The 20,281-nt window shown below is 39.7% G+C and overlaps 1 pseudogene; it reads left to right on the top strand.

Moving 5' to 3' along the window:
• The first annotated feature begins 14,310 nt into the window (after positions 1–14,310).
• On the top strand, positions 14,311–19,970 carry LOC124690236 (annotated as a pseudogene).
• Positions 19,971–20,281: the final 311 nt, after the last annotated feature.

Here is a 20,281-nt window from a genome sequence, read left to right as displayed (position 1 = left end):
GTTATATTTAGGGTTAGGGTTTAGTGTTACGTTTATAGTTAGGGCTTACGATTTAGTGTTAGGGTTAGGGTTATGATTACAGGTACAGTTAGGGTTTGGGTTAGACTATGGGGATTCCTAATTTCGTGCCCTCAGGTACTTAGTTGTTTAGGGTTTATAGATAATAGGATCCCTCCATACATAATAAGTTGCATACATCCGCCAACATAGTAACAAGTTCCATGTTCTTCACAACACCATCATACTAAAACAACATACCAACGAGGGATCCCCCCAGCTAACAACAAAAATAGAGGAGGCAACAACAGCACGCGTACAGAACTCCACCTACGTCATCTGTCTCTGCCTCCACTTGTTGGTCCCTTGGACACCTTGGGCTTGAGATGAGGAATACGCCCAGCGGCGATCTCCACCCACTGCAAGTCGGGATGCACCCTCAATCCCGTCCCCTCGTTCGATCACTCACATATATACCACAGATACCGCCGAAGCCAATACCGAACGTACAAGCTGATGCTAATGCCGAACATGCATGAACGCTGCTGTGGGCACGGACACGCTGCCCCCCGCTATGATGGACGCCACAGACCATGGCGAGGTGTTTCCCTTCGCCAGCACACTCTGCTAGCGCCCATCTATGCACGCCAAAAAAGGAGATATATTAGTTTTCTCAGCATTGCTGGCATTCGTGTCCGTCATGGTCAGTTGAAGTTTTGAGTTATTTGTTTATGTCCGCTACCATTCTCAATAAGAACGATATAAACCAATGAATAACAAAAAGACTTTGCCTATTTAAGCACTTGAGATAACCACGGTATTTGACTTGATACAAGAGTCTTATGAATGGTGAGGGAATGAAACGGAGACAATGAAACAAGAAGACGGAAGTTGCAAAAAAATAACGTATACGCCTTCATCGTGACCAAAACATCAGTTTTGGCGACAACACCCCATATACACTAGAGTTTTATAGTACCCCCTCGAAAAGGAATAATCACCGCCTTGCGTCTTAGAGTAAGGAGATCCACATCGAAACTTTGACCTACTAGAGAACCACAGTCAACGAAAACAACAAAAAGTGCCTCCGAGTATGAGGCACAACGTGAACATGACACAAACTTCTCTACTTCTAACTTGTTAAGTACATAATTCGACTAGAAGGATGAGAATACATAAAAGTAATATTATAATTAGTGTTAAAGTTAGGGTGAGCGGTTAGTGTTAGGATTAGGGTTGGTGTTAGGGTTAGTGATAGGGTTAGGGTTTAGGGTTAGTGTTTAGGGTTTAGGGTATAGGGTTTAGGGTTGTGTTTAAGGTTTGGGTTTAGAGTTTAGCTTTAGTGGTAGGGGATAGTTTAGGGTAGGGTTACGGTTAGGGTGTAAAGTTTATAGTATAGCATTTAGTATAGAAAACAACATGTATATCTCATATCAAAAAGAACATTAGTTTGTATGAATTGAATGAAAACCATTGGAACTAAAGAAAATAGATACAATGAAACAAGAAGACGGTGCGTTATGATGGTGTAGGTCCTTCAATAGAATATTGGGAAATTTGCAAAGAACGTAACACATATGCCTTCATCATGGCCAAAAACATATATTTTGGCAAAACAATAATCACCACCCGTGTCTTAGGGAAAGGAGATCCAAATCGACGCTTTTACCTACTAGAGAAGCACAGCCCACGCCCCAAAGAAAAGTGCCTACGAGTATGCAGCACACCGTGAAGATGCCACAAACCTCTCTCTGATCTAGCCTTGAAAAGTACAAAATTGAACTAGCAGCGTGAAAATAGATAAAAGTAATGTTATTACTAGTGTTAATATAGGGTTAGGGTTAGGGTTAGGGTTGGGGTTAGGGTTTAGGGTTTAGGGTCATGGTTATGGTTAGAGTTTAGTGTTAGTGTTAGGGTTATGGTTTAGGGTTAAGTTTTATGGTTAGCGTTTAGGTTTAGGGTTAATGGTTAGAGTTAGGGTTAGTTTTAGGGTTTAGGGTTAGGGTTTAGAGTTATGGTTTAGGGTTAGGGTTATATTTAGGGTTAGGGTTTAGGGTTACGGTTATATTTAGGACTTACGATTTAGTGTTAGGGTTAGGGTTAGGGTTACGGGTACAGTTAGGGTTTGGGTTAGACTACGGGGATACCTAATTTCGTGCCCTCAGGTACTTAGTTGTACTCAGTTTTTCAACCGTTTTCTGCAGGCCCTTGCTTGAAACCCGCAGAGGAGCTCAGGCGACAAGATTCCTGTTTTGTTGACCATTCCGTGCTGACGTGTGGGGTCCCGGCGTGCGAGGCCGCGTCGCATGGGGCTGGTAGAATTGGACCACGTGGGACAGGACAAGGAACGTGTTTGGTTGCACGTGAGCAGGAAATGAATTCTGTCTCTCTCCGCCCATTTTGGCATTTTTAAGAATACCTTACCCCTTCTTTCTCTCTATCTATTTTCATCTAATTAGTATGAAATCTAGAGAATCTTGCATTTCTGTTTTTCTTCATTATTTGTGCCTTTTGGCCATCGTTGTTTGCACAATAAGGCAGCAAACCAAGTACTCCCTATGGTTCATATATATGTAGTTAAATGTAGAAGCAAATCTCTAGGAGTAAAGTACGGGAGTGGTGTTTTGGAACATGGGAGCATATGCTCCCTATATTTTGAAATGCATCTTACACATATTTTAAATTTCAAAAAACTTGAAACAAAAAATTCGCACGTACATCTTCACGTGATACGCGCTCACAAAGTTGTTTCATAAAAAATGAACTTATCATGTGACGTGTGTAAAAAAGACAAAATTCAGTGCTGAAAACAATGCTTTTCACAGGATAAGTTTTCTCTTTTTTACATAGGCCACAAAAAATATTATTTTTTCGTGAAACTTGACGCATACACATATATTATGGAGATGTACATGTAGAATTTTTTGTCAAAATTTTTCCACACTTCGTAATATGTTTTATTGGTAGAGGGAGCATACGCACCCAGGAGCCGAATTGAATTTCCGGTAAAGTACGATAAAGTCACACAGTCATATAGTTCAATATGGATAGATAATAGGGATCCCTCCATACATAATAAGTTGCATACATCATCCAACATAGTAACAAAGTTCCATGTTCTTCACAACACCATCATACTAAAACAACATACCAACGAGGGACCCCCCAGCTAACAACAAAAATATAGGAAGCAACAGCAGCACACGTACAGAACTCCGCCTAAGTCATCTGTCTCTGCCTCCACTTGTTGCTCCCTTGGACACCTTGGGCTTGAGATGAGGAATCCGCTCGGCGGCGATCTCCACCCACTGCAAGTCGGGATGCACCCTCAATCCCGTCCCCTCGTTCGATCACTCACATACCACAGATACCGCCGAAGCCAATACCGAACGTACAAGCTGATGCTAATGCCGAACATGCATGAACACCGCTGTGGGCACGGACACGCCGGCCCCGCTATGATGGACGCCATAGACCATGGCGAGGTATTTCCCTGCGCCAGCACACTCTGCTAGCGCCCATCTATGCACGCCACAAAAGGAGATATATTAGTTTTCTCAACATTGCTCGCATTCGTGTCCATCACGGTCAGTTGAAGTTTTGAGTTATTCGTTTATGTCCGCTACGATTCTCAATATCAACGATATAAACCAATGAATAACAAAAAGACTTTGCCTATTTAAGCACTTGAGATAACCACGGTACTTGACTTGATACAAGAGTCTTATGAATGGTGAGGGCATGAAACAAAGACAATGAAACAAGAAGACGGAAGTTGCAAAAAAATAACGGATACGCCTTCATCGTGACCAAAACATCAGTTTTGGCGACAACACCCCATATACAGTAGAGTTTTATAGTACCCCCCTCGAAAAAGAAGAATCACCGCCTTGCGTCTTAGAGGAAGGAGATCCACATCGACACTTTTACCTACTATAGAACCACAGTCAACGAAAACAACAAAAAGTTCCTCGGAGTATGAGGCACAACGTGAACATCACACAAAGTTCTCTAGTTCTAACTTGTTAAGTACATAACTGGACTAGCAGGATGAAAATAGATAAAAGTAATATTATAATTAGTGTTAAAGTTAGGGTGAGAGGTTAGTGTTAGGGTTAGGGTTGGTGTTAGGGTTAGTGATATGGTTAAGGTTTAGGGTTAGTGTTTAAGGTTTAGGGTATAGGGTTTAGGGTTAGGATTAGAATTAGGGTTTAGGGTTAGGCTTATGGTTAGGGTTCGGTGTATAGGGTTAGGGTTAGGGTTAGGGTTAGGGTTAGGTTTAATATTGGGATTTAAGGGTTAGGGTTATGGTTACGATTATGGTTAGGATTCGTTAGACTTTATGATTAGGGTTAGGGTTAATATTAGGATTTATGGGTTAGGTTTATGGTTACGATTAAGGTTAGGATTTGGTTAAACTATATGCTTAGGGTTAGGGTTGGGTTAGGGTTAGGAATATGTTTAGCTATGTGATTAAGGTTAGTATTATGATTATGTGTTAACGTTAAAGTTAACGTTAGAGTTAGGGGATAGGGTTAAGGGTATGGTTAAAGGTTAGGGATTGGTGTTAGGGTTACGATTAAGATTAGGGTATAGGGTTTAGGGTTTAGGCCTTATGGGTTTAGGCTTTATGGGTTAGGGTTATGGTTAGGGTTTATGCTTGGGGTTGCGGTTAGGATTACGATTCGGGTTTAGACTTAAGGGTTAGGGATATGTTAGGGTTAGTATTTATAGTTTGCGATTTGGGATTTACTATGGAAAACAACATATATAAATCATCTAAAAAATATTAGTTTGTATGAAAATGAATGGGTTGACCACTAGTAATGAACTTTACACCATTCTAAATATCACAGATAGAAAAGCAATGAATAACAAAAAAGACTTCGGCTATTTAAGCACTTGAGATATGGTATTGCCTTGATCCAAGACTGTTATAAATGGTGAGGGAATGAAACGGAGACAATGAAACAGGAAGACCGTGCGTTCTGATGGGCTAGGCCTTGGATACAATATTCAGAAAGTTGGAAAAAAAATAACACGTACGGCTTCATCGTGAGGAAAACATCATGTTTGGCAAAAACACCCCATATACGCTAGAATTTTATAATACAACCTCAAAAAAAGAATCACCGCCTTTCGTCTTAGAGAAAGGAGAGACACATAGATGCTTTTACGTATTGGAGAACCACAACCCACAAACCCAAAAAAAAAAGTGCCTCCAATTATGATGCACAACTTGAACATGAGACAAACACTTCTCCAGTTCTAGATTTTCAAGTACATAATTGGACTAGCAGGCTAAAAAATATATAAAGGGTAGTGTTATAAGAAGAATTTATAAACATGATACAATTCACATTATGTACATCGTAAAAATGAAGGGACAAAACACACAAAAGTTTTAGTTAACTTAATGTAAGAAACAATAACTTCTTGTTAGGTGAACCAAGGCGTCGTCCTATAACGTATTTACTAAATAACATCAGTTCGCCAACTCATCCGTAAAAAAACCATGACGGTTTGAAATTGAGAGTACAATGGAGCAAAAAATCTAAATGTCTAAAAGTTGAAGCACAGTGAAAAAACGCCAAAGACTAAACTAATTGGAAAACAACTTTTGGATGAGCTGACAAACCTTTTATAAAATGAATTTAACGATAAAAATGTCCAACAACATGTACCCTTCTTGGCATTACCAAACAGATTTTTCGGTTCTCACCCTTCGATTGGAGTTCCAAATTTGCTTTCCACAGTGACAATTCGTATACTAATTTTATATGTGGCCTAGGCTAAAAAGAGGTTTTTTAATTATAAGCTATAACTATCGTAATAAAATGTAAATCGTAAGCTTTATACTTTAAGTATGCGAACATGGTTCGATAAACAACCCTCCATCCTATGACTTTGGAAACTGCCAATCAACGAATACTTGGATAAAAAACAAAGAAAAAAATACATCTATAGATCAGTGCTTCTTTTAATGCCATTAGTTGTCTGTTGAACCCACTAAGACATAGCAATAAAAAAGAAATACACCTTATGCCAATCATTTCTATGCACGAAAAGTGAAAAAATAGTAAAAATGTTAACGATGGAGAGACAAATGAAAATGTGCCAAGCCGGTACGTTCCGATGAGCTAGGTTTTTGGTGCATATGGTGTCGTTTACCGAACCATGTCTTAATTTTAGACTTATGATGTACGGTCGTATGTTTTATTATGTACTAATATTTTTACTATATAACCTTGTCGTGGTCATGGCCAAATTAAAATGCCCAATGCATTATATCACTGTATTTTTGGACGAAGGGTCTACAGAGGTCTTACAGGCGGAAGAATTGCTGTTCTACTATATGAAAATTTAAAATATTTAAAAAATTGTAGTTTTTCTTCTACAAAATTTCATTTCAATTAAACTGATTATTGGTTAGCATTACATATATTTAATATTGAGAAGTAAAAAGTAATTTTTTGAGGCATGAAACAAAACAAAAATATATATACGCAGTAATGTTATCTTGCATCTCGTAAAATAGTCAATAATCCTATTTTGATTTCACACTTGGAACCGCATAGAGTGGAGCAACAAGTAAATTGACTGACTCTTGCAGGGGCATCTCACATCTCACTTCCCATCACCACTGTCTCAAGCCAATAAAGTCCGTCCCTGGGCTCTGAGGAGAGCAAGACACGCATATGCATCATCATTTTCCTTTCTTCCTCAGCTGCTTCTCCTTCCCCTACCTGCAACCTAGCGCTTAGCACTACCATGGCCGCGCACCAAGCCAACTACCAGGCCAACTTCCATGTAGGCGGTAGGATCTATGCTGCTCAGGCGAGAGTGGTTCGAATCTTCGGAACCATCTCAGACGAGCATCTTCTCCGGTGGGCGGACAGTCTGCTGAGGTTCGTGTACGGTGGGGCTCGCCCCTTTTCCCTTATCTGGGGGGCAGGGCGACCATTGTACGCAATCCTCGACACCTACCAGGACGCGGATTTCCTTCACGGTCGCGTCTTCCTCGTCGACAACGACGGAGCCGCTGGAATCATCGCGCAGTACCCGAGCTACGAGCAGGAGGCTCACGCTCTGCCGCCGCACATCCACCTCCCATAAGTCAAGCTTCCGTCGATCCAAGAGCAATAGCAGGTGTTCGAAAGTTAGATTGGTTGCTGTGTTTGCTCTGTGTTTAGCACAAATAAAATCTATTATAGGTTTCTCCTCTGTTTCTGTGTTGTTAGAGTCGAAGCTGCTTCCTTCTGATTAGCTATCAGATATGTAGAACAGCTGGTTTTCCATTTACGTGGTGTTGTTGTGTTTCCTTGTAATGCTGTGTGCTACTTGTCTTGAAATCTACTTCTACTTTGTTGTTCACTTGTGTGGTAAACAGCTCACCGCAAACATAACCCTTGAATAAGTGTTGTAATACTAACAGATAGACCATACACTGCTGACAGAATGTATACTGAAATTATAGTTCAAATACAAGAAAACATAACATCTTAGCTTGGGAACTGGTGCTAAAAGAATTATTAGTAGAAGTAGGAATACTACTATTATTGTATGTAATACTCCAGGAACAAAATAGTTGGTAAAAAGGATATTTGTCAGCTTAATTGTGAGGAAAATTATACTAACAGTCCATGTAACGGCACGGATGATGCATTCAGCTCTCCCCGGCGGCTTTGATAGAATGGTCAACTTGAATGTCATATTTTTAGCTTAATAGAGAACATCGAATGCTAGAGTACGTAGGGTTACGTGCTAGGTGGGATAGCTAGGGTTGTAGGGTTATCAAGTGGTGCATGTAGAAACGACAGGTTGATGGAACAAAGGTAACAGTGCATGAAATCCTGCTACATATCTTTGGAATAAATCGACCGATCGATGTCAGTGCTCCAATTACCAGCGTCGTGATTCATGGAGGCAGATCAGCTGCTGCATGTATCCAATCTTTGATTTTTCAAGTAGTACATTGGGAACATAAAGGATACGGCAAGCAGAGGAATAATTGAAAGGGTGAAAAAACTTGATGAACTAGGTGATACCCCGCGCGTTGCGGCGGGAACTTTTAGAGAATATACATGTGTAGGACAAAGCATTCTAGGCCTAAGGAATTGACAGAAAAATATATTACTTAGATATATTCAATACTACATGACTTTTCTATTAATTTCATGATATTATGATCCAAAAAAAATTGCAGGTATTATGACCCAAGTTTTGATCTGAGTAAGAAATTATTGTCCCCATGTTATAAACTACTACGACCAATTTAGTGAAATTATGCAAGAAAAATATGGGTACTATAAGGATGAGAAGCCGGTATAGCATATAGATAGGCCTTGGAAGCTTAGTAAACGTTTGACGCACTTCTTTGGAAAAAAAATACTCGCATTATTACAAATGTCAAAAATTGAGTTAGTTAGGTAAGTAGGAGAATACCCAAAAGGCTTGCGAGCAGCTTGTGACTTTTATAATGTAACTTGTTCATCTGTACATTATATATTTTTTATGACATTGTATTCTTATGATGGAACTATGTTTCTTTGATTATCTCTTGATTCCAGCCGCGAGACCTCTGAAGTCTCAGATTATAGTGAAGGACGGTCAGAAATCCAACGAAAATGCAGACCACATATAGGGATGTAAAATACCAAACATATAGGATGCGGATATAAAAACTGGCTGTCACTGGTTTCCGATATGCAGCAGAGAAACACCAATATGAACGATATATGTGGACTGGAATCGGCTGACACCCTACTTGTGGCCGCAATACATCAGTCCCTAACTCAAACACTCAAACGGCTCTAAAAGGAAGATTATGGCTTTGCTTATTATGATACCTGCAAATAGATCATCGATCATATAGTAGATGATTAGAAAAACTATCAGATTTTGATATAAAAGAAAACCAAGCAAGTATTCATGTTCAGAAATGAGTAAACTGAATTCAACGAATCGCTAAATGGTTTAGTTAAAAAATTCATGGAAATGCACGTGTGATCTTGACAACCCTGAAAAAAGTACATGGCAGCTGTCACCGGACAATACTTTATAAGTAAGACAGATCATTCCCTGTATAGCTGCAATCAGCAAACTGCTTTGCCTTTCTAGGTTGGGGATTATCCGAAGAAACGAGAGAGAATAACCATTGCCACAAAGAGAGAACCAGCCACTCGTTATCATGACGCCCATATTGTAGTCCGGTTTTGTCAATCATCATCATATATATGAACCTCGTAGGCCTAGAAATGGTACTGCTACCCTTTGATCTTACTGGCATATCAACAGACAGAGTCAGCCACACGATATATACAAAGAGCAAGCAACAGATAGGAGGAGAAAGTACAGAGCTTCTCGGATGAAAGGAGGTTATGACTTACGACACCAGCCGGCGTGTCGGCGAAGAAGCAAGGACATCGGCACTGAGGCCAAGAGGAGGCACTTATACGGCGCCATGGCGGAAACCTCCACTCTTCATGCTCTCCTCCTCTCATTCATCTCGCCTTGGCCGGCGGTGTCTCCGATCTTGTAGCTGGCCTGGTGAAGATTTCACAGAGAGAAAGAGCGTTGCCACATTCATATGACAAAGTAGAGGAATAGGAAGAGGTGATATTTAAAGAGGACGAAAGTTGTGGCAGACGATGAGTCACAATGCTAAATGGCAATTGATTTTTGAGGTCGGAAGCAAGTAGTCGGACAGACTCCATGAAGCGCTTCAGTTTCGCAAGCATGAATCAAAAAGGCATGTAAGAAGTAACGTACACGCATAGCTTTATTGGAAGGAGGATACGCCGGCTAGACTAACTGAGATGATGACGTAAACGTGTGTGGGATCACGTTGAAGATTGGATGCCGTGGAAGCTATTGAAAACGACTCCCTGACCATTGATTTCAAATCCAACGTATATAAATAATTAAGATGATGTGGATGCACCAAATTTCAGCTTGCAAACATTAAATGCATCTTAGTGGGGATGAACTTTATAGATATTATAGATAAGTTGTTAAGCAGAATTTGCAATAATGAAAAAACAGAATAAAATCACATTCAAGTAGTAATAAAAATTTATTTTAACTCTTTTTCGTGATGGTGACGGGCCCAGCAACCAAACGGTTGTATGCACACAATGGTACACATGGGCGCCTGCATGAAATAATCGGACACCGGCGGGCAAAGTGTCTGTGGCGACGCGATCCGTTCGTAGTACCTGGTTAGGTGGGGATGGTGATGGCCACCGGCGGCGCAATGTGACATCGGCGAGGGTCCAGGTTGGGTACTAACCATAGATCGTTTCAACGCTTGTCCTTATAACGGTGTTGGTTGTCAACGATGGAGTGTTGACTGCTGGCTGTAGGGCGCTGCTGGCGAGGGCTTTTCGCCTAGTATCTCCGTGTTTGCCTTCAATGTATGAGAATGGTCAGCAACGTTGCGGTCTGATCTAAAATAGAGATGGCGGTAATAGATTTCTTATAAAACTAAGTTGAAGATTTGGGTGGTACTTACAAAATTAATTGTGTGAAATAATGCCTGGATATTGTTGGATTCAGTGGTTTCGGCCGTGGGTAACCATTTTTTTTATCTGTCTGTTTGGTATCAGAGGGAGCGATTTTGAAGCTATGATGGCTATTAATATCATGGAGATGTTTTCTTCCATGGTTCAAGAACAGAAGGTCATGAAGCAGAGATAGATTGATGAATAATGATTGTCTGATCTTTGGTGTGATGTAGAATTGGCTAGGTGCTTCGTGGCTTGATAACGCAACTGGTATGTGGTAGGGACTACACATGAGAAGTTCAGAGTCTTATCTTTCAGTGCAAAAATCCAAGGTCTGGCCTTAATTGGTTGTGCATGCAAGTGTTCTTGTTAAAGAAATTGTTTTGAGAGTAAGGACTTTTCTAATATTTCGTTGTTGGATGCAACTCTTATGCAAAAGCTGACGTTCCGATGTTGTGTTGGTGGTGTCAGTGTTGTTGTTTCATGTTGTGGATCTATGTAGTGGGACTTTTCTCGTTTTTGTAATCCTTTCATTTTTTTGGCTCTCTACATCCTTTATGACATTACGGCATGATGTTTTTATCAACGTCTACTTTGGATTTATTGAGAGTTCAATTCGATTCCCTATATCAATATTTAATATATATCTCTGGCCTTTTGGTTTATACATTGATTTTATCCGTGGCAGTGATAAATTGGATTTTTCCGGCGGGCTTGATAGTAAAGCCAAAGAAAGACGCCCCAAGACAAGGTACAACTGTTGGGAAGGGGACATGATCAATAGAACCTGGCTGGATCCGGGCTGGGATAGTGGCGCCCATTCCTAACCTGTTCTGAAAAGGTTCGCTCATGCTGGAGGTACTAACCACTTAGTGATCGGTCCGCTAGTTCACGCAAATCCCATTTCTCTGAAGATGAAATTTACAACATAAAACTCCCGAACCTTCATAATGATTATCAACTAAACATGACATCCAAAACTTATAATTCTCATTTCGATTACAAGCTTTGGGATGGAAAAGTATTTGTACGAATTTGATTTGCTATCTTCGGCACTAGACGGAGTTCTGCTAGACAGGAAGCTCCAAGACAGGGGACGTCAAGGGGATTACTATCATCATCGTTTCAACTGGTGTATGTGAAAGAGAATCCAGTACCCATTGGTAAAAAAACAGAATAGGACACGCAACAACTGAAGAACAAGAGCAAGACTTGAGGAGTAGAGGGTCACCAGGGTGAACAAACATACCAATCCGTGATTCTAGTAGCCATACAAACCGACAAAGGGTAGGGTCAACAATTTGAAAATCAACTATTTATCTCAGTTGGTACAACGAAAAGGGAGAAACAAGCAGGGAAAGACTTGTACAAGACAAATCCATTATGTGAGACCATCGGATCAGCTAACAAAATTCATTTCTACAAATTTGCAAAAAAAACTTAAGCTTCTATACAACATACCTAAGGGTTGTGTCTAAAACTCTAACAAAGATTCAGCCCAAAAATCCATCAATATACAGAGAAATAAAATGATAAACTCTACTATGAATAGTGCCAGCTCTAGGTGAACAGGATTTCACACTATTTCACACCTAAGATTTGTCTTTTTTTTGTATAAGTGCAGGTCGAATTTAAAGCTGCGATTTTTAGGGGTTGCAAGTCTAGGAAATATGTTTCTTAACGATTATTTGAAAAATATTTGAACATGGTTTGTCCATTTAAAAAATTTGATCTCACATATCCTATGCAAACACAGATCCTATCGAAGTTGCCCCCCAAACAAGCATTTCGAAAAAATTCGGGCTCTCGCACGAGAAGTGATAACAAAGTTGACCTTAGCATGTTCTTTGTGTGTTAGGAAGAGGGAAGCGCGCTAGACCAGCTGAATCCAGTGAGTGAGAGCTTTTAGGAAGACGAGTACCTCTAGAGTAAGTTTCTGTTTCAACCACTCCAAAATTTGCACGTTTTCACCGTGCTGCAAGAATTGTAAAAGTTAAATCGAACAAAAAATATGTACAACTATACCAAAATAATTGATGGATCGGCAAATGCTAACACCTAGGAAGGAGCGTTTGTAAGCTAGAAAATACTATTCTTTATTACTAGCAACATTATATCTTCATTTCAAAGGTGTACATGACTAAGAGACCAAGTTTGGCAGGTACTGATTTTTCATTAAAAATAAACATGTATTCACATAAAACAAAAAATCTAACTTGTGGTGAATTGCATTCAATGATCACATACTTTACAAGATAAGTACAATTAATGAAGTTGTAGAATCTGTTTGCTAGCTAAAGTACATGTATTGATTAGGGAATGGTTATGTTTTAGAAAGTACAATAGTAGCACAACTTACTAGTGGGTGGGACGAACTACAGTACATACCATTTGTTCCCCTCCCCTGTACACAACATCGAAAGAGCTTAAGTTTCAATGTATACCACAGGATCTAAACCGTGTTGCTGGCACAAAGAAGGGGACCGTTGGATTCGTGGTGGGCCATTCAATCCGCGAGAGAAGGGAGCGGATGCCCTAGCAGAAAGGTCGTATCTACCCCGCATCGTTCTCTATTTAAACCGGCCATGGTCGAGGAGGAGAAGCACCTCAACAGCAAAGCAAGTAGTACTAGTTCGTCTTCTCCATTGCGCAGCCACAAACCACACATAGTCCTCCCCTCCGAGCTCAAAGAAAGCTTCCTACTCCCACCCATGGCCAGCCAAGAACAGCCTGGCTACCAGCAGCAGTACCTCCACATCCCAAACCGCATCTCAGCCCGTGATACCAGGGTAGTCCGCATCATCGGCACAAAGGAGTCCCGCGTCCTCTTCCAGAAGGCACATGACTTCCTTAGGGCTGGCTATGGAGGGCGCCACATGTTCACCCTGCTCTTGGGGCCTGGACGTGCCCTCTATGCCGTCCTCAACACCACCCGAGACGCCGCGATGCTGGACCGCCGCATCTACCTCGTCGACGGCGCGGTGATGGGGTTCGTGGCGGTGGAAGTCCATGAACCGCTGCAGCCTCCTACCGTCCCTTGCTACATCCGCCTCTACTAGGCGGCTCAGGAAGATTCTCAAAGGAGAAGTTGTGCCCAAGGAAGCTGTGAGTTGAGGGCAGTAGGTGTCTGAAGAAGAGATTATCTAGCTAAGCGTGTTTGTGTTTGTGTTCGTGTTCATGTTCTTGCCCTCCGTTTGGCACACGGAGAAAGAACTAGTACTAGGTTTAAGATTTGTGTTTTGTGGTAAGGTCTTGTGAGTTGTCGAAGTGTGTTTGTGTGATGTCCAATCTCTGTATCTGGTGACAACAAATATGGAGATGAATTAATATATGTGTTTCTTTGTGGTAAGGAAAGATTTGTTTAAGAAATATCTACAAAAGGATTGAGAATTAATATTATTAAAATAATGTGCTTGTGGATGTTGTATTTAACTACTGCAGTATTTATAATTGGTGTGCTTGTGTGCTATTAACTTTTTATTCATGTAAACAACATGGTTTTTATGATTATCGTCTGTATAAAAACAGAGTTTGTAAAATGGGTTTTAATGTGGCACGAAAATGTAAAAAGGGTTTTATTTGAATGGAAGGAGTTAAACTAGTAAGAAAAGAAATATTAAGAAGGCTTGTCTAGTACTATACATATAAAGCATAAAAATATAATTTATTATCCAAAAGAAAAAGCAATGGATGAGGATTCCGTGAACACGAGCGCCAGTGCTCCCGCCAGCTGTTCGCGTGCGATTGGTGAGTTCAGGCCTTGGACTCTGTGCCATGGAATTTCTGCAACGAATACACACAGTCGGAAATGGCCGAATACAGGTTGTGCGTATTGGACAACAGTGTCTGGGGCAGTTGGTAGGTACTTGTTGCGGTGACTTTAATTCAACTGTGCCAGATATTTTTTCCGTCGATCCCAGTAAATATGAGTGGTGGGACCAAATTTTACAACGCACGTGTGCTACTTGGTCAACTGTTGCAAGCTCGTAGAACAGACCTTTGGCCGCAGGAAGGAAGGAGGAGCACACGAAGTTCTTGTACAGCCTAGATCCAATCTTACAGATCCTTTTGATGGAGAACGGCAATTGCAATCTGGAACATCAGTAAGCTTATCTAATTCCTCTAATCTAATCCTGGACTGTCTAATCTTGTAAAAGTTCTCACAGTATATTCTTCTCTGAAAAATACAGGATCTATGGCGATGTAGCGGTAGATGAAATCTTGGATATTAACGGAGAAACAGATGCAGATTCCTTGGTTCCGTATGAGGTACCACCTCTCGGATCCGGCTCCACATACCCGGCTGGACTCTTTGACCCGAGCGACACCGCAGACCTGTTCAAGCGTAAGAGGGGGATAGGGGACGATGGAAGCTTGGAACACGAAGACGGATATGATCTTGATGGGATCAATCGGATGCTGAGAGGCCTCTAGACGGGATAAGAAACAAACCTAACTCACCTTCTTGGCAGAAGAGGTATGAACAAAAATGAACTCTGAATGTTGAGGCCTCTGAGTTTTAGGAATAAATGTTGGATTTATGTTGCTTGCTCAATTACATGGAATCTGTAAGTACTGTATTGAACTAGAAGGGCATGTCTTCGAAATATAAGGAAACATGTAGTGCAGGCTGATTTGGAATGAATGTGTTTGTAAAATTATAACATATAGATCTCGAAGTAACATAGATAATAATTATATCTTGATTAGTACACTGATTACCGAAAAACAAAACTAATGACATGAATTTGCATTGTTTCAATAAAACAGACTCAATGGATACTTAGTGACAGTCGATGTTCGTATTATAATCATGATGCTATATAGTACTCATGTTTGCTACGGGTGCTGAAGGGAGCTGGTGCGAGGGTAATAGATGAGATTTACTTTCTGAACTAAGACCATGACAATTATTGAATAAGCATTGTGGTATTCCCCTTACTGCACTTGTCTGAAAAAAGAAATGAAGAATTTAACATTGGTGTAACAAGGCATACTGCATGGAAATTACTGAAAAATTAGCATTGGTGCAACAAGGAATATTGCATAGTAATTACTGAAAATTTGAAAATGAAATATAACTCAAGTAAAATGCCTATTCTGTAGTCACTCTATTCGCAGATGCACATATGCATATAGCACAAAATCTTATAAAACTTTAGTGCAAGTTAATCCCATGAGAACCTACACCATTGTCAGTGGCACGATAGATAGAAAAATGTTAACAAGATAGCTGTGTGTGGGAGAAAAATACTTCATGTATCTGTTCAATATATGGGGGTTGTGTTGTATGGATAAAAATACTTCATTTATGCACCAACAGACATAGAAAAAGATTCCTACTTGCTGATTGGTATGTAAAAATACATAGATCTTATTAAATAAGTAATGGAAACATAGTAAATAAATTGTGTTCTGTATTCTTACATTTCATATTAGTATAAAATATGTATATGCATGAAAACAGTATAATTCTAAAAAATATATTTTTATCATACCCATTTATCGAATGTGCACTCACTGAAAAAATGCTTGGACTTAATTAGAGATTTATTACTTAATGTGAAGTGTGTTTATTTGGATAACAAAAATTTTGTTCTTTCTATTTTAGGGTTCGCATTCGAAATGCACCAGCAGCAAAAGTAACTGGACCAGGACATCTTTCTGCATTAGAAATTTCAATAAAAGGTTTTGCAAAAAAACCAAAAGAACTTGTGATTAATCCAGAGATTGGCACAACATTTGATTCAATAACAGAAGCATATGATTTCTACAACTTGTATTCCTGGGAAGTAGGTTTTGGAATTCGTTACAGCAAAAGTAGATTGAATATTGAGAGGGAAAAGTGCATGCAAGAGTTTATTTGTGGATGCGCGGTAAGTACATTTACTGTAATAGACAGTTGGAAAAATTATACTTTATTAACTTGTTTATACACAACATAAACTAATTGTTATGTTTCCTCCTGTAGGGTAAGCCAATTAAGATGAACAGCCGCTCATTTAGATGTGAATGCCCTGCTATGTTAAGGATTTTGCGCAGCAACGACAATGGATGGTACGTGGCTGAGCATAGAGTTGATCATAACCATGTATTGTCCACGACATGTGGTGAAAAGTTGCACTGGCAGTCACATCGTCACATGGATAAATACACTAAAGATCTTGTTAAACAGCTACGCGATAATAATGTCAATGTTAGTAAAGTTTACAGTATAGTTAGCAGTTTCTTTGGAAGTGTGGACAGAGTGCCTTTTACTAAGAGATCACTGAAGACATTGTGTGGCAAACTTAGTAGAGAGCAGTCCGATGATGACATCAGGAAAACAGTGGAGGTTTTCAAAGAAATTCAAGTGAATGATCCAGGATTTACATATGCAGTTCAGGTGGACAGTGAAAGCAGGGTAAAATCACTCATGTGGACTACTGTACGAAGCATAGAGCAGTACCAGTACTTCGGAGATGCACTGACATTTGATACAACTTACAGAACAAATTTATATGATATGCCATTTGGTATTTTTGTTGGTGTGAACAACCATTTTCAGAGCATAATATTGGGTGGTGTTTTCATGAGAGATGAGACAACAGACAGTTTCAAGTGGGTATTCCAAGAATTCGTTAGGATGATGGGTGGAAAACCGCCACAGACAATACTGACAGGTATGTTGTTTTTTACACAAACAAGCGATAGTATCGTCATTGAAAAAATATATTTGTACATGACAAGAAAATTTATATTTATCCATTTATACTTGCATATAGATCAAGCACGTGCAATGGAGATTGCGTTGGCGGAAGTGCTGCCAGGTACAACCCATAGGTGGTGTAAGTGGCATGTTCTAAAGAAAGCAAAGGAATGACTTGGACGTCTGTATGGCAAAAAGAATGATTTTAGAGATGAATTTCATAAATTAGTTCACCATATGCTCACCGAGGAGGAATTTGAGGATGGTTGGGAACATTTGGTTTGTAAATACGGCTTACAGAAAAATCCGTATCTTACACAGATATACGAGGTTAGAAAAAATGGGCAAAGCCTTATTTCAAAGGGAAATTTTGCGCTAAGATGACTAGCACTCAAAGGAGTGAAAGTGCTAACCATATGCTGAAAATATATGTGCCGCCTTCATGCACAATGCACCTTTTTGTGAGGCAGTATGGGAAACTTCAGCATGATAGGGAGTCAGAAGAGAGTTATCAGGAGAAGAGAACAGCTCTGGTGAGTACTTCAGCTTATATGTTTCTCTCACATAGTCACATAAACTAGGGTCAAAAATAAAAATCCATATAATAATAATTATTATTGTTGCAGGGTGGTGCTGTGCTCAAAGTTAATGTTCCAATTGAAAGACATGCTAGCAAGATATATACTAGATCAATGTTTGAGCAGTTCGGCATAAATCTATTTCAGTCTGGCTACTACAGAGTTGAAGAAGTTGAACAAGGTAGAAGGTTTCTGACAAGGCATGTTAATAGTGAAACTCGAGAAAAGTGGTCGAAGGTTGTTTTTGAGGTTACAGTTGATGAACACCGCGAATATTTTTCATGTGTTTGTGATAACTTTGAGCATACTGGAATGCTGTGTTTCCATTGCCTAAAGGTACTCTAATGTCATGAAGAATGTTCAATATTTACATTTTAAAGATAAAGTGACTTTCCATAGATGATAGAAACTTAAATTTTATTTTGAAACAGGTTATGGTACACCTTGATATTCAAATGATCCCTGCCAAGCATATTGTGAAACGCTGGACAAAGGATGCGCGTGATGTCTTGCCGAGCACTTTGATTCACTACCAGAAAGATAAAGCTTCAGCTAAATCAGTGTCAATGAGACACTCGTGTCTATATTTGAAAGCACTTGAGCTTGTCAAGATGGAAGATTCAAATGTTCAAGCATACAACATAGTTATGGATTTGCTGGTTGATGCTATAGCACGAGTATCTCCTGTAAGTTTGTTGAAAGATGGATTAGGACTCGCGGAAAAAGAGCAGGCAGCCAAAACACATATGGGATGTATAGAGGTTGTAGATGAGTCTGGTGAAATTATAGACGGTGCATTCAACATGGTGACAATGTCTGCTCCTACTCGTCCAAAGTTATCTGAAAGACCAAATGCTAGCCGGGAGAAGGCACCATATGAAGATTCTGTAAAAAGATCAAGGTTCTGTTCAATCTGTAGGGAGCCTGGCCACAAGAGCACAACTTGTCCTCAGAGAGGAGATCGTCCCAAAAAGGAAAGAAAAGTAGCACAATGCTCAAATTGTGGTCTTACTGGACACAGGAAGAACACATGTGGAACTCCCATGATGATTTCATAAAGAAAATGCAGCCAGTAGTCATGGCAGCTAGGATTAGGGAATTCATAGTACCTGCTGTATAACATATTTTATGTAATAACTAAATCAGTGTCTGTTTGGTACTGTTTACATTTGTAAAAGGTTGTAAACGTGGCACCCCTGTAAACTACCTCTATGGATTCGAATAACTGTTCGTTCTCAAAATAATGCTCTTAAATGCTGTGAAACTGATATGTGTGAACACACTGAATAGACAACTCTGCACAGCTGCCTTCAGTTTTGAGTTGACAGCTGTCCCTATTTCAAATTTTGAATATTGAGTCTAGGCGGGAGGGGTGGTGGGGGAAACTTGAGCGTCACTTCTGCCCTCACACTATATATGTCTCCACTGGTAGAACTGCTGATGGAAAAAATACATAGAGAAACCTGAACCTACACCTCAGACTACCAACAAATCATCATGGCACCAATTCTGTTTGTCAGTACGAAGAGCTCCAAGAAGGGTTTGCTGCTTCCAGCTTCAATACCCTGGAAGGTGGAAACTAAAAATAGAATTACTATATTTCTTGTCATCAGATTTAGTTGTATGAAAGTGTATTATTCTGCAGGTAGCCAGGTTTCCTGTTGGAAGGAGACTTGGATCAAGAATACGGCTGAATCGACGGAAATCAAAGAATACAAGAAAACTGAAGATTTCTATAGCTGCTGTTTCCCCTTGCATGGCTAAGGATGCAGATGAGGTAAATCCCGAAAATTATAGATGTCCAAATTCATTTATGTTCATGTAAGGGAAACCAGTAATCGGAAACAAAAAAATAACCATGGTACAAACCAAAAAAAATGAAACTGCAGATTTCAGTAATTGGTCAGTGGATGTCACACGAAAAGATGAGCTTGCAAACTGAGACATCAAGCAATGAGGTCAGTTTCTTTTCATAATGTGCACAACAGATTTTATGATGACTCTATTATTAACTTGATCACTTCTGTTACACAGATTGAAGGGATGAGGACAGATGGATGTATCATGGAGGGTTTTGGAGAACACATACCAGGCACAAATCAAGCAGTACACCTACTGAAGGTGGAACTTGAAGGAAATGATGCATGCTCTGGCATTTGGGTTAATCAAGTTGATGCATACGACTCTGAAATCGAGAGTTGAGACTACAGAGGATGAAGCTGATTGGATTAAAATGATTTTCTGGGAAAACAAGCTACTGTGAAGATCTTTGAGATCTATACTACTATGATTAGTTTATGATATTTTTACTTGTGAACCATGTTATTCCAAGAAATGTAGTAAAACTATTTCAGTACGGGCATCTGTGTTGTTGTTAGCAAGTTGTTAGTTTATTTACTGTTAAGTGTGTTGTGTTTGTAATAGATATGGGCTAAAATGAACTTTACTCTATTAGCAGATTTGACCATTTACACTGAACTTTTTGTAGAAATTTGAATATGTACTACATCACG

Source organism: Lolium rigidum, chromosome 2 (assembly GCF_022539505.1).
Source record: "Lolium rigidum isolate FL_2022 chromosome 2, APGP_CSIRO_Lrig_0.1, whole genome shotgun sequence".
NCBI classification, from domain to species: domain Eukaryota; kingdom Viridiplantae; phylum Streptophyta; class Magnoliopsida; order Poales; family Poaceae; genus Lolium; species Lolium rigidum.
Note: the sequence above shows the minus strand (reverse complement) of the source record. Positions and strands in the feature narration are given on the sequence as shown.